This window comes from Acipenser ruthenus, chromosome 21 (genome assembly GCF_902713425.1).
Source record: "Acipenser ruthenus chromosome 21, fAciRut3.2 maternal haplotype, whole genome shotgun sequence".
Classification (NCBI taxonomy): Eukaryota; Metazoa; Chordata; class Actinopteri; order Acipenseriformes; family Acipenseridae; genus Acipenser; species Acipenser ruthenus.
In genome coordinates this window covers 31,613,475-31,625,003 of record NC_081209.1, presented here as the reverse complement: position 1 = coordinate 31,625,003, position 11,529 = coordinate 31,613,475, and the positions used below count along the sequence as shown (strand labels likewise).

Here is an 11,529-nt window from a genome sequence, read left to right as displayed (position 1 = left end):
GGTAAAAGCATCTTAAAAAACATGGCAAACCAAGACATGGTAAATGCAAAGTATAACCATGGGAAAAGTATGAGGGAACTGCAAACCTGCCGTTCCTTTTATAAGGGAGACCCCTTTCAATATCGCTGTGGTGGATTATTGCATCCTACCACACAGCCCTCTTGTATTAAAGAATCATGTCAAATGTTGCCCCCCCCCACACACACACACACTGTAGTTTGTTAGTTGAAGAGATGTGCATTGGTAGTTCCTTTGATCGAGATCTCTGTTTGCTTTTAAGCTTTGTGGAAAAGTCCATGGAAGGTGGGAATGTATCTACAGGGCAGGGGGGGCCTCGGTAACCCCACTCATGTACAGATATGAAACATCTTTCCATCCTGTGCAGTCTGACACACTTTACTGTGGTTTGGTTTTCACACCCAATGACCCGTCTGATCTAATACTAATGAAACAGCTGATCTCAATACGAATTCCATTCCAGTCTTCTGAATGGGAATTTAGTGTTACTATTCCAAATACTTCGGATTTAGTTCTGAATAGAGTACAGTACATTACTGCCTTTCATCTTTATAAAAGAAAACATTGTAGTTCCATTGTTCTGTAAATTCACAACTGGGAATACACATATTCAGAATACACAGCGTTCATATAAATGCAGTGTTTGAAATGACAAAAGGGATCAAAACAGAGACCGACACGTTCATGATCAAGCTACCCAGCCTACAAGACATTTAAATGTCCAAACCTGCATTTGTCAAAAATAAATACATTCTCATCCACTATGATGCCAAATTTCGATTGGCTGGCATTGAAAAATGCTTCCTGACATTGTGTAACTACATTAATGAAATCAATGAATAAATAACATCCTCTTCACTGAGCCATATAGAAACAATACCCTGCAATGAATCATGGGTTGATCTGATACGTTATACAGCACTCTGGTAATTCTCTTGCAATTCCCTCACTGTGCAGCTATTCACTGTGATAAGAGTATTGCCTTTGCAGTTATTTCTCAGTGTGTAACATTAGCCTGCTAATTCACTCCGAGCTAATTAAAACGGGTTTGTTAATGATCATCAGACAGCAGCGGATTGAGAAGGTGACTTACTCACACCCTGAAGTCTGGAAAACAATCCTTAAAGGAACTGGCTCTATCTTAATTAACCACTTCAAGTGTGAAAGACGCAATGTGCATCTCATTAGAAATACCCAGTGTCAAGATCCAGGGAATCAGAAACTAATGGTGGTCTTATCAGTCTGTTCAAAGCATTTGATGTGCAGATAAGAACACAACACACGGAGTGTATATTGACTGGGGGAGGACATGAAGGACATTAGACACTTTAGACACTTAGGATGGAGGCTGTCAAAGAGTTTAGACCCCCCAACTTAAGAAGTTACCACAGATGTGTTAACTAAGCTTTGATGACTGGACGCAAGGAGCATTTCACCTTGACTTGGACAAGTCTCCTAAACGCAGACTTTCAATGCCCATCCCTGTGGGTATCAACAAATGACTACTGCAGTGTTACTGTGATGCATAGTATGTTGCTATAACTAAACTTTCTTTAAAAATCACAGGCACTTTCCCATGCACTGCAGCTAAGCAGCGTGTAAGGGAGCAGAAATATAAGAGGCTGTGTGGTCCAGTGGTTAAAGAAAAGGGCTTGTAACCAGCAGGTCCCCGCTTCAAATCCCACCTCAGCCACTGATTCATTGTGTGACCCTGAGCAAGTCACTTAACCTCCTTGTGCTCCGTCTTTCGGGTGAGACGTAATTGTAAGTGACTCTGCAGCTGATGCATAGTTCACACACCCTAGTCTCTGTAAGTCGCCTTGGATAAAGGCATCTGCTAAAAAAAAAAAAAAAATATTTGTATGATTTTAACCGAGGCCTGTGCCTCATAGCTGGCTACGGCCTTGTATGTAATGTGTATATAGGAATGAAATCTATCTGATTGGAATTAATATAAACTCAGATGTTCCAACATCTGAAGCCATCACTATGTTTATTTAATACTTACAGAAGGTACTGGGAATTATTGGAGGAGAAATCTAAGGTGATGCACAGTTTGTGTACTCTACTGTAATCCACTGCTGTTTCAAGGCCCTGAACAACATAAATAAACAGCAGTGCATTTTCAACAAATGTAGATTTTGTTTACTGGAAAAATACTGTTTACTGGATGCTTATTATTCAGAGTGACGTGGAGCATCACTGAGGATGGGTGAGTCATTACATATTTTACTTGTAATAAAACATCACAAATCAACTCAAGATGTCATTGAATTGTGCCCCCGGTACATCTGTAAAGAGCATTTAATAAACATATCTGACCATGCTTGACATTCCCTGGGAAGGAGTCACAATATTGAGTCAAGAAGCATTACCCCCTAATGTAACATCGTAGAGCGCACCATTTCTACCCAGATGACTGATTTATTGCATCAGAGCCGAAATAAACATCACTTAGACATTAAAAACATGGCCTTTAAACACAGACTGAAGTACATTCAGCCATGCCATTTATTAGACACTGCATGTAATATACAGTCCCCCACAAAATGGGTAAATGAAGGTATCATGTAAATATCAAACCAGAAGATTTCGTATTTATAAGCTAACATTCCTAGAAGCTGCTTAGCAGGGAGAAAGGTTTGTCAGCTTCCAGAAGAGCTGTCTCAAAATGCATGTTTTATAAGTGCTGTACATAGGAACGGGTTAAGATGCCACATTGCAATACGTGCTGCTTGCAATTGGATTTCTTAAACTTTGACACTAACATAATTCAGCAGCTGTCTGTGTTTTGGCAGTGTCAGTTCCCAAATCATTTCTGTCTTCTGTTTAAAAACTGGAGTCAAATCTGGCACCTTCCTATGTGGGAATGTTACCGAATGAGTGACTTCACACCAGTGTAATGCAGAAAAACAAGCAGAGCTGTTATCTGTGTGATACTGTCCCCTCTCTCTCTCGCTGAAACGCACACACCCATATCTACAGCTATTCAGAATCGATCCTGACTCTGTGTTTTTAAATGGATAAAGTAACTTTGTGTACTATTGGTTTTTAACACAGACTTAGCTGGTTGTGATTCACATTCCTCTCTGGCACAGCTCCTTGGTATTCACACTGGACTGTCTACTCCATTTTAACACTTCAGCCTCTGAGATATACAGCAATGCTGAAACATGTTTACTGACAAATAAATCTCCAGCTTGAATGTTTTATGTAAGTCATGTTAAGTAGTCTAGTTTTTCATTCAATGTAAATATACTTAAAGGAAAGCTGTAGTAAAGCTAAATTAAAAAATAAAAAAACGAACGGTCAATAATAACAATTACTAGTATTATGATGTATGTATTGTTAGATAAATAATTTCACATTAGGCACATGTAAGCTTGTACACGTGTCATAATGCTTTAATTAAATATAGAACCTGTAATAATACTACAGCACATATTGAAACATGGAAATATGTGTTCAAATGTCAGAAAACATATGATGATTTTGCTAGCAAAGTTTAACAATTGCATGTGCATGAACAGGTTCAAATTCCCAGACCATCCATCTCTGCTATTTTAAATCTGATGGGTAAAATATCTCACTTCTTATGTGGGAATGTTACCTAATGACCTACCCCCCACCTTTAGTGCTGCTGTGGCCTTTGCAAGCATCACTTCACACCTCAGCGAAAAACACAACGAGAAGATCAGCTAAAACACAACCTCAAAATGTGGAAGCATGTCTACACTTAATAACCCTGCATCGCTATTTATTTCAATTCATCATTTCTATTCTCTGGAAGAGGTTTGTGTAATATTGAGTTGTGGTGTGAATCTGAATGCGGTTTACAGTTCAGCCCAGCACACACATTGCTATAATTCACACTGGACTGTCTACTCCAGTTTAACACTTTGGCCTCTGAGATCTAAGGGGGTATCAGCTGTTAGAACATGCTCGCCAGTAAATGAATCCTCAGATTAAATGTTTAACGAGCTGCAGGCATCCCTTCTGAAGTGCAAGGAAAGTCTGGCTCTTGACCTTCAAAGCTCTAATCCTGTTAGTGTCCAGGTCAAGTAAGCAACGGGGACAACAGTGACCACCACAGCTCAAGAGATCTGTCCAAAATGATGGTCTGCTAATGGTTTGGTTCCAGCAGAAAACCTTTTTTTAACCATTTAAGGTAAGGGACATGTGTGTCCCACAAATAGAAATGATGCTAACTTTCCAATCTTTGCGATGAGGTGGCGTGTGAAACAGGGTTTAAAATGTACTGTGTAGGTTGGATCTGCTCATCCAAACTGTCAAAAATTAAGCGATACAGTTGAAAACATTCCAGTTCTAATATTAATATGTGTGCAAATGAGTTGATACCTGATATTAGCATTATCTTGTTTCAATTAAAAATGCATTATTTATTTTGCTCTGACGCAAACGGTAATAATAATAACACGATCATATTTCTAAGTGTATTGGTTGAAAGTGTGATTGACACATGCACCAGGTTCCCAAATCAACACTTATCCAGGGGCACTTGTCTAAATAAGACTGAAAGAAGTGTGACGGGCTCGCACGTTCTAGGTGACACACTTCATTTGCAGACGTGTGAATCTGGGGTGCCGAGTCCATCTGAATAACACAAGAGCCCAGACGTGTCAGGGGTTAACAACGTAAATCAATGCAAATTCATTTTTGAAAAACCCTGCTCCTGCTCAAGGGAGACCCCTGCTGACCGCCCGCTAGGCCTGCTTGTTTATTCATACGAATAACAGGAGGTTACCGGTAATGTGTTTTAACAAGCAATACAGGTGGCTTAATTAGCTATTGATTTTGTTTTGTGTTTTTATATAATTGCATGTGTATGTATTTTATCCGTTACCTATCACACATAACGAGACAACGGCGTTGTCGCAACGGTCTTTTTTTTCTTATCAAGTGCAGAATCGATCGGTAGAAATAAAACAGATTTGAAAACAATATTGCGGCACTTTTTATGTTTATTACATTCTATGTGCTGCACAAATACAGATTTTTACTTTCAATCCACGTTAGCAGTCACATGTTGCAAAGTTTTATCAAACTATAACACAAGTATACATATTGTAGCTGCGTTTAAACGATACAGCTGTATATCATGCACATATTATGCTAAGTATACTTGTATTCATCAAAAATAACGACTTTTATGTTAAATAATATTAAATGAAAATGCATACGGAACTAATCGGGGGGGGGGGGGGGGGCAACAAACTCACCTGAAAACATGAATCCCGGAATGGTTTCGTTGCAGACGGAGCTTTCCGTGATTAGCTGTTACACGATGATGATAAGCTTTATACCAAAAAAATAAAACACTAATAAAAAAGCCATGTATAGTAACGTTCATCAATATTGCATCCTGACAGCGATCCTAATATTAGGTTCACTCCCTATCAGCAGTGGCAACTGCGCAAAACGCTGCGCTAACAGTACAAGACTTACTTACATTTATCCTCCGTTACATAAGCCTTTATTATGTGAATAACCCAATGTTAATATAAAGTAATACTGTATTTTTAAATTTGCTAAATAACCCATGATTTAAATAAGAATTATAAAAATAACCCACTGACCCAAGTGGCAGGAATACATGCAAAGACAAAGGGTATATACAGAATATAAATTGAGTGAGGGCCTGTACTTTTGAGACACAAACCGAACCTGTAAGTGACGGACGTTTGTACGCAACGGCTCAACATGATGTACCTTTGGACTGGGTCGTACCTTTTTCTTTTCCCAGTTAACCAATCAGATTGCTGTAGTTTTGCATATTGAAACATCATGGCCTTTTGTGTTTTTGTTTTGGTCGGTTGAATTTAATAAAATATCATTTGTAATTGATCTTATTGAGCTATTTTGTGTTAAAGTTGTTATTCTTTTATCGATATACATGTCAATTTATGTTAATTTAGCATTTTTTTTATTTTTTTTAAATAACACCATAACTGCAGGATGATGAACTGTTCAAAGGTATATATTCATAGCACGTAAACTATTCCTTTGCCCGGATGAGCCTCGGTGGTCCGGGGTGTAGGCTTCAAACCTGTAGCTGCTTAGCCGCAGAGTGGTTCAATTCCACCTTTCGGGCGACGCGTTTTAATGTTAAAATACGCAATTGCTGGTAGTTTTGCAGTACTGTACTATAAAAACTCGAGAGGTTACGCAGTTGGTTTTGTTTCATGTCGCGTGCTTTCTCAGTGCGAGTTCCCATCGAAAGCACGGCTGGGCTCAAGGTGGCAGGAGACACCGCGGGTGATATTAGGCAAGGCTGGGAACTCAAGGCTGGTGTTACAAAAAAAAAAAAAAAAAAAAAAAAAAAAAAAACAGGCATCAGTATCATTCAACTTAAACGTGATACAATGTATAAAAAAATGTAAAGTACTGAAATAACACAGTGTTGTGATTTATTACAAGTTCCCTGGAACGTGTTGCATATTATGAGCCCCTCCTCTATACTGGGCTATAGGGTACAGTATATGACATGCCTGTAGTATAATAGGATATGAAGATTCATATATTGGGACTAAGTATAGGAATCAAAAACTGCTTAAACTAGTGACAATGATACACATTATTATTATTATCCTAACATACAGCATGTCTTTCTTTAATGTGCTACTGTGCTGGGTCTGAGGATGGCTGCCCCTCTGTATGTGGTCTAATCCCTTTGATAAAATACCTTATCATACTTTTCCCTTTGCCATGTAGTTCTGTCTCCTGTGTCACCCCCCCACCCCCACCCCCACCCCCAGCCCACACCCCCACACTCCTGTCTGTTTTATCCATGGTAGCAGGCATCTCACACCTAGTCTTTCCCAGGGACCCCCTGCCTTCCCCGTGCTCTCTCCTCTGCTGCTTTGATGTCCTGATCCGGGCTGTGAAGGTGTAACTTGGCACCTCTCAATCCATGATAAATTGAGGAGCTGCACAGCATCCCTCAGCATATCCACCAGCATTGCCAGTAACAGAGACACTATAGCCATGGACTCCACTGCCTCTCAGCTCCTGCTCCAGAACCACAGGACAGTCCTGGTCTACGATGCTCTGCTTGAGCAAGCCTGCGGCAGGTCAGACTCTGGCTACTACAGCGGCAGCCTCTCACCGGCCTCTTCCATCGACTCCTGCTGCCTTTCTCCTCCGTCTCTACAGTGTGGGGCGAGGCAGGAAGCCTATGACTGTGACACTCACTTTGGCAGCCAGGTTTACCCACAACAGAGCCTCCTTCTCCCGGTTCAGACCAAGAGAAGGTCCCGGTCCAAGTACCCTGGGAAGAAGCGGCAGAGCGCCAGCGACAGAGAGAAGCTGAGGATGAGGGACCTGACCAAAGCTCTTCACCACCTGAGAACCTACCTGCCCCCTTCCGTGGCTCCAGCAGGACAGACCCTGACCAAAATCGAGACCCTTCGCCTGACCATCCGTTACATCTCCCACCTGTCCGAGCAGCTGGGGCTCAGCGAGGAGGCCCCGTCCCAGAGAAGAGGGGCTGACGTCACGAGGTGCCCCACTTTACCAGAGGAACTGTTGTGCTGCCAGTCCAGCGCTGTGCCAGAGGGTGCATTGCAAGAAGAGGGAATGGGATCCTGCCAGTATAGCTCCATGCCAGCGTGCTCACAGCAGGACGAGGGAACGGGATCCTGCCAGTATAGCTCCATGCCAGCGTGCTCACAGCAGGACGAGGGAATGGGATCCTGCCAGTACAGCTCCATGCCAGCGTGCTCACAGCAGGACGAGGGAATGGGATACTGCCAGTACAGCTCCATGCCAGCGTGCTCACAGCAGGACGAGGGAATGGGATCCTGCCAGTACAGCTCCCTGTCTGGGTCTTCAGCACAAGGGCTGGGGTTTTCTCAGGAGCAGCAAGAATACTTCCCAAGTCAGAACACAGAGCTAAGCATGCATCCAGAGTTCCAAATCCCACCTCTGTCTTTTCAAGAACAACCTCATCTGAATCAGGTATGGGAATGTCCTTTCTTTTCTAGCATTTGTTTTAAAGATATGCATTTTGTTTTCATCTAAAATAATTTAAGAAAACATGAGAATATTCTCAGATACTGGTTTTATAATCCTTTGTAAAACAAAAAACTATCTCTTAGTAACTCATGGGCCACTTGGCAAACGCTGTATAAATCATCCATATTGTTTCATCACAGTTCTGTATCTTTGGTATGGGAATCTGTGCAATGTTTATGTTAATATGCTGAACTGTATTTTCTACGTTCACTAAAATAACAATTTTACTTTTTGTCTTCCTCAGTTTTACTGCCATGCATTGAACACTCAGAGCCAGCCTGAGGGAGAGTTCTTCTTGCAGGAGCTGCAGCCATGCACTGTGAGGATCTGAAGAAACAGCCAGTCACATTTTAAAGAGTTCACACACTCTGTGGAGCATCTCTCATGATAAAAAAGCACCTCCAGTCACTGTACACTGAAAGCAGAAAGATTATTTAAAATGCATTGTAAATATGTAGAACTTTGGTCAAAATATTGTACAAAAACATATTTATTATATTAGTAGGGCCTATATACTATAACACAGCACACTGTGTTATAGAGATCAAATATTTATTTTATTTAAGCATTTCATTTTCAAATTGTTGTGTTTATCTGAATCTATATATTTATTTATTATGTATATTATGTGAGTTTAATAAAGCCAGAAAACAAAAAAAAAACACGCTGTTGAATTGTTTTTGAAATAATCATTTTACATGTTGTCTTGCAATAGCCCAACAGCTGCAAAGCATCCCAATCTACACACATCGCGATATAGGCTGTCAGTATTACATGCGTTAAACGGATTCCTGTTAGCTTTGTTTCCAAGTTACTAAAGAATATTGTATTGTACAAAGATGAGTTATTATTATTTGTTATTGTATTAAAACTTACCAAATATAACTTAATAAGATAAATAAATATAAAATAAAAACACGCAACGCCAGACATTACAGTAACAAACAGGCATGGAAATCTAAAGTTTAAATAAATACACCAAACAATATGAAATCCACGAGCTACTCAGCATGGGGTCCGGTAATTGTCTTTGATACACGAGCGGCTTGCTGTTTCTCGTTTTCTCTTGAAAAGAAAACACAGTCCGTGTTATTCAGGCTGGGAAGCTGTTCACTCGGGGAGGCCTGTGGAAGTGTCAGGTCACACCTGAACGTGCTGGACGGATCTCGACAGCTACAGCTGCGCTTATCTTCTTGAACCGTAGTATCGCAATAACACAATCCAAAATAAAAAGAAGAAATGCATGCTTTAATAAAACAATACATACATATCTAGTAATAAATCCGTGTCTACCTACAGACTACCGTTAGGTGATTCATAGTACAAGCTGAAAAAACTCCAAGTGACCCGTTCTGACCCTGTGATAATTACCAAGTATCTCACACCGAACCCAATGCCGTGGCCTCCATGCAAATACATATAAATGAACAGAGCTGCATCCTCCGCCAAGGAATCAGCAGCACTGTTCACCTGTAAGCAGCGTGCGTAAACAGATATCTGTACCGACTTCACCCCGCAAGGAGGAATTGAGCCGCTCTGCCGCTAAGCAGCTCCAGGTTTGAAGCCTGCACCCCGGACCACCGAGGCTCATCCGGGCAATGCTAACCTGTGCGGGCTGATGAGGACGAATTCCCCTTTACAGTGATACATTTTAAGTGAACAAAGATATTGTCATTTAACGCGTATGCTGTCGGACTGAAGCTGAACATTAGTATGTGCTTTCGGTATAACTCAAATTGTACCGATTCCAAAACGCTGCAGTTTCTTTAAAAATAAATAAATAAATAAATAAATAAATAAATAAATAAATAAGAAAAATGAAACGCAGTAAGGTGTCGTGCAGGAATATGCAAAATAAAGATGACTAAATGACGCAGAAACTTTGTTAAATTTGATTCATTTATCCATAGAAATACTTCATACCAATACGTCATGGCTTAGAGTTCTGGGAATCACATAATCTCTGTGTCAAACCTGTCTGTGTTTATATTTTTATTTTTATTCTCATTATCGTTTTAAATAAATTCATGTGTATCGCTAAGTTTGATTTAAATTCACATTTATAGTACTTGTTTTTCAATATGTGTTTGTTGTTAATAACATTTAGAGCGACTCACCTGTAAGATTTCCATTACACGAGAGTAGATGTTAAAACTTCATGCTGATTTGAACTCGGCTCTCGCCAAGATAAGCACCAACTAAGACGTAGCTTTACAGTAAACTAATGTGATCCATATGCGTCTCCATCCATTTACGTTTCCTTCCATATGATGATGTAGATATCCTTCTGTCTGGTGTTAATGGCTGAAGTGTAATGCTGGCTCCAGGGATCAGCTTATTTTGCCTCCCTGGCGCATCAGCACACACAACGGCTGCGATGCTGGCTCCGGGGATCAACCAAAGTGCGGCCTCCCCAGCGCATCAGCATGACAACCGTCTGGATTGAGCTAAGTAGGGTACATCTCTGGGGTTTTCAAGTGGGCACCTTCCATCCTCAGTGTTTCGTCGACTAGCCCACGACACCTCAAGAGGGCTCGACGGTGATTCTGGCGTCCCAGCATCACCCCCCTCCGTCCCCCACTCAACTCAGCCCAGCTTACTTACCTGTCCCCAGCCAGAATCTTTCCGTCTCAACCACAGCCAGTTGCTGCTCCTCTCTGCTGCTTCAGATAAGTTCTTCACTGTGCGACGCAACTCTTGGCCACTGAATCCGACGTCTCTGAGAAACCGGGTTGTAGAATGTGCCACAAATCCTCGACAACCCACTTCCACTGGGTAAACCCGAACTCTCCATCCTCGCTGTTCCGCTTCAGTGGCTAGTTGAGCATACCGCAGTTTCTTCCTCTCATACGCCTCATCTACAGCGTCCTCCCATGGCACTGTTAACTCTACCAGGTGAACAAGGCGTGCTGATCCAGACCACAAGACAATATCTGGTCGAAGGTTAGTGGTGGCAATCTCAGGTGGAAAAATAAGCCGTTGACCAACATCTGCCAGCATATTCCAGTCTCTAGCAGCTTCCAGTTGTCCTGGGCGAGGATTGGTTTTAACACCTTTTCTTGGTGGTTGCTCTCCTGGGCGGAGGAATGTTGTCTTTTGTGTGTAATGTTTTGATGGAACAGGTGGCAACTTATTGGTCATGTTACGCTTGTCTTCCAATGCTAAGGCCAAACATCGCAGCACCTGGTCATGGCGCCAAGTAAACCGTCCTTGGCTAAGAGCCACCTTACATCCTGTCAAAATGTGCCTTAATGTTGCAGGTGATGAACACAAAGGACATGAGGGATCCTCTCCTACCCATAGTTTTAGGTTCTGTGGTGATGGGAGAACATCATATGTTGACCTGATGAGGAAACTGATCCTGCTCTGTTCCATTGACCATAGGTCTTGCCAGCCAATCTTGCGTTGTTCCACATTCTCCCATCTCATCCATTCTCCCTGTTTGGCCTGGGAAATGGCCTTTATACACCTCATCCT

The 11,529-nt window shown here is 41.5% G+C and overlaps 2 non-coding genes across 2 annotated transcripts; one reads left to right on the top strand and one right to left on the bottom strand.

Moving 5' to 3' along the window:
- The first annotated feature begins 6,044 nt into the window (after positions 1–6,044).
- trnastop-uca (transfer RNA opal suppressor (anticodon UCA)) lies at positions 6,045–6,131 on the top strand. Its single transcript has one exon. It is a non-coding gene; the product is annotated as a tRNA-Sec (tRNA).
- Positions 6,132–9,561: 3,430 nt separating this feature from the next.
- Positions 9,562–9,649, bottom strand: trnastop-uca (transfer RNA opal suppressor (anticodon UCA)). Its single transcript has one exon. It is a non-coding gene; the product is annotated as a tRNA-Sec (tRNA).
- Positions 9,650–11,529: the final 1,880 nt, after the last annotated feature.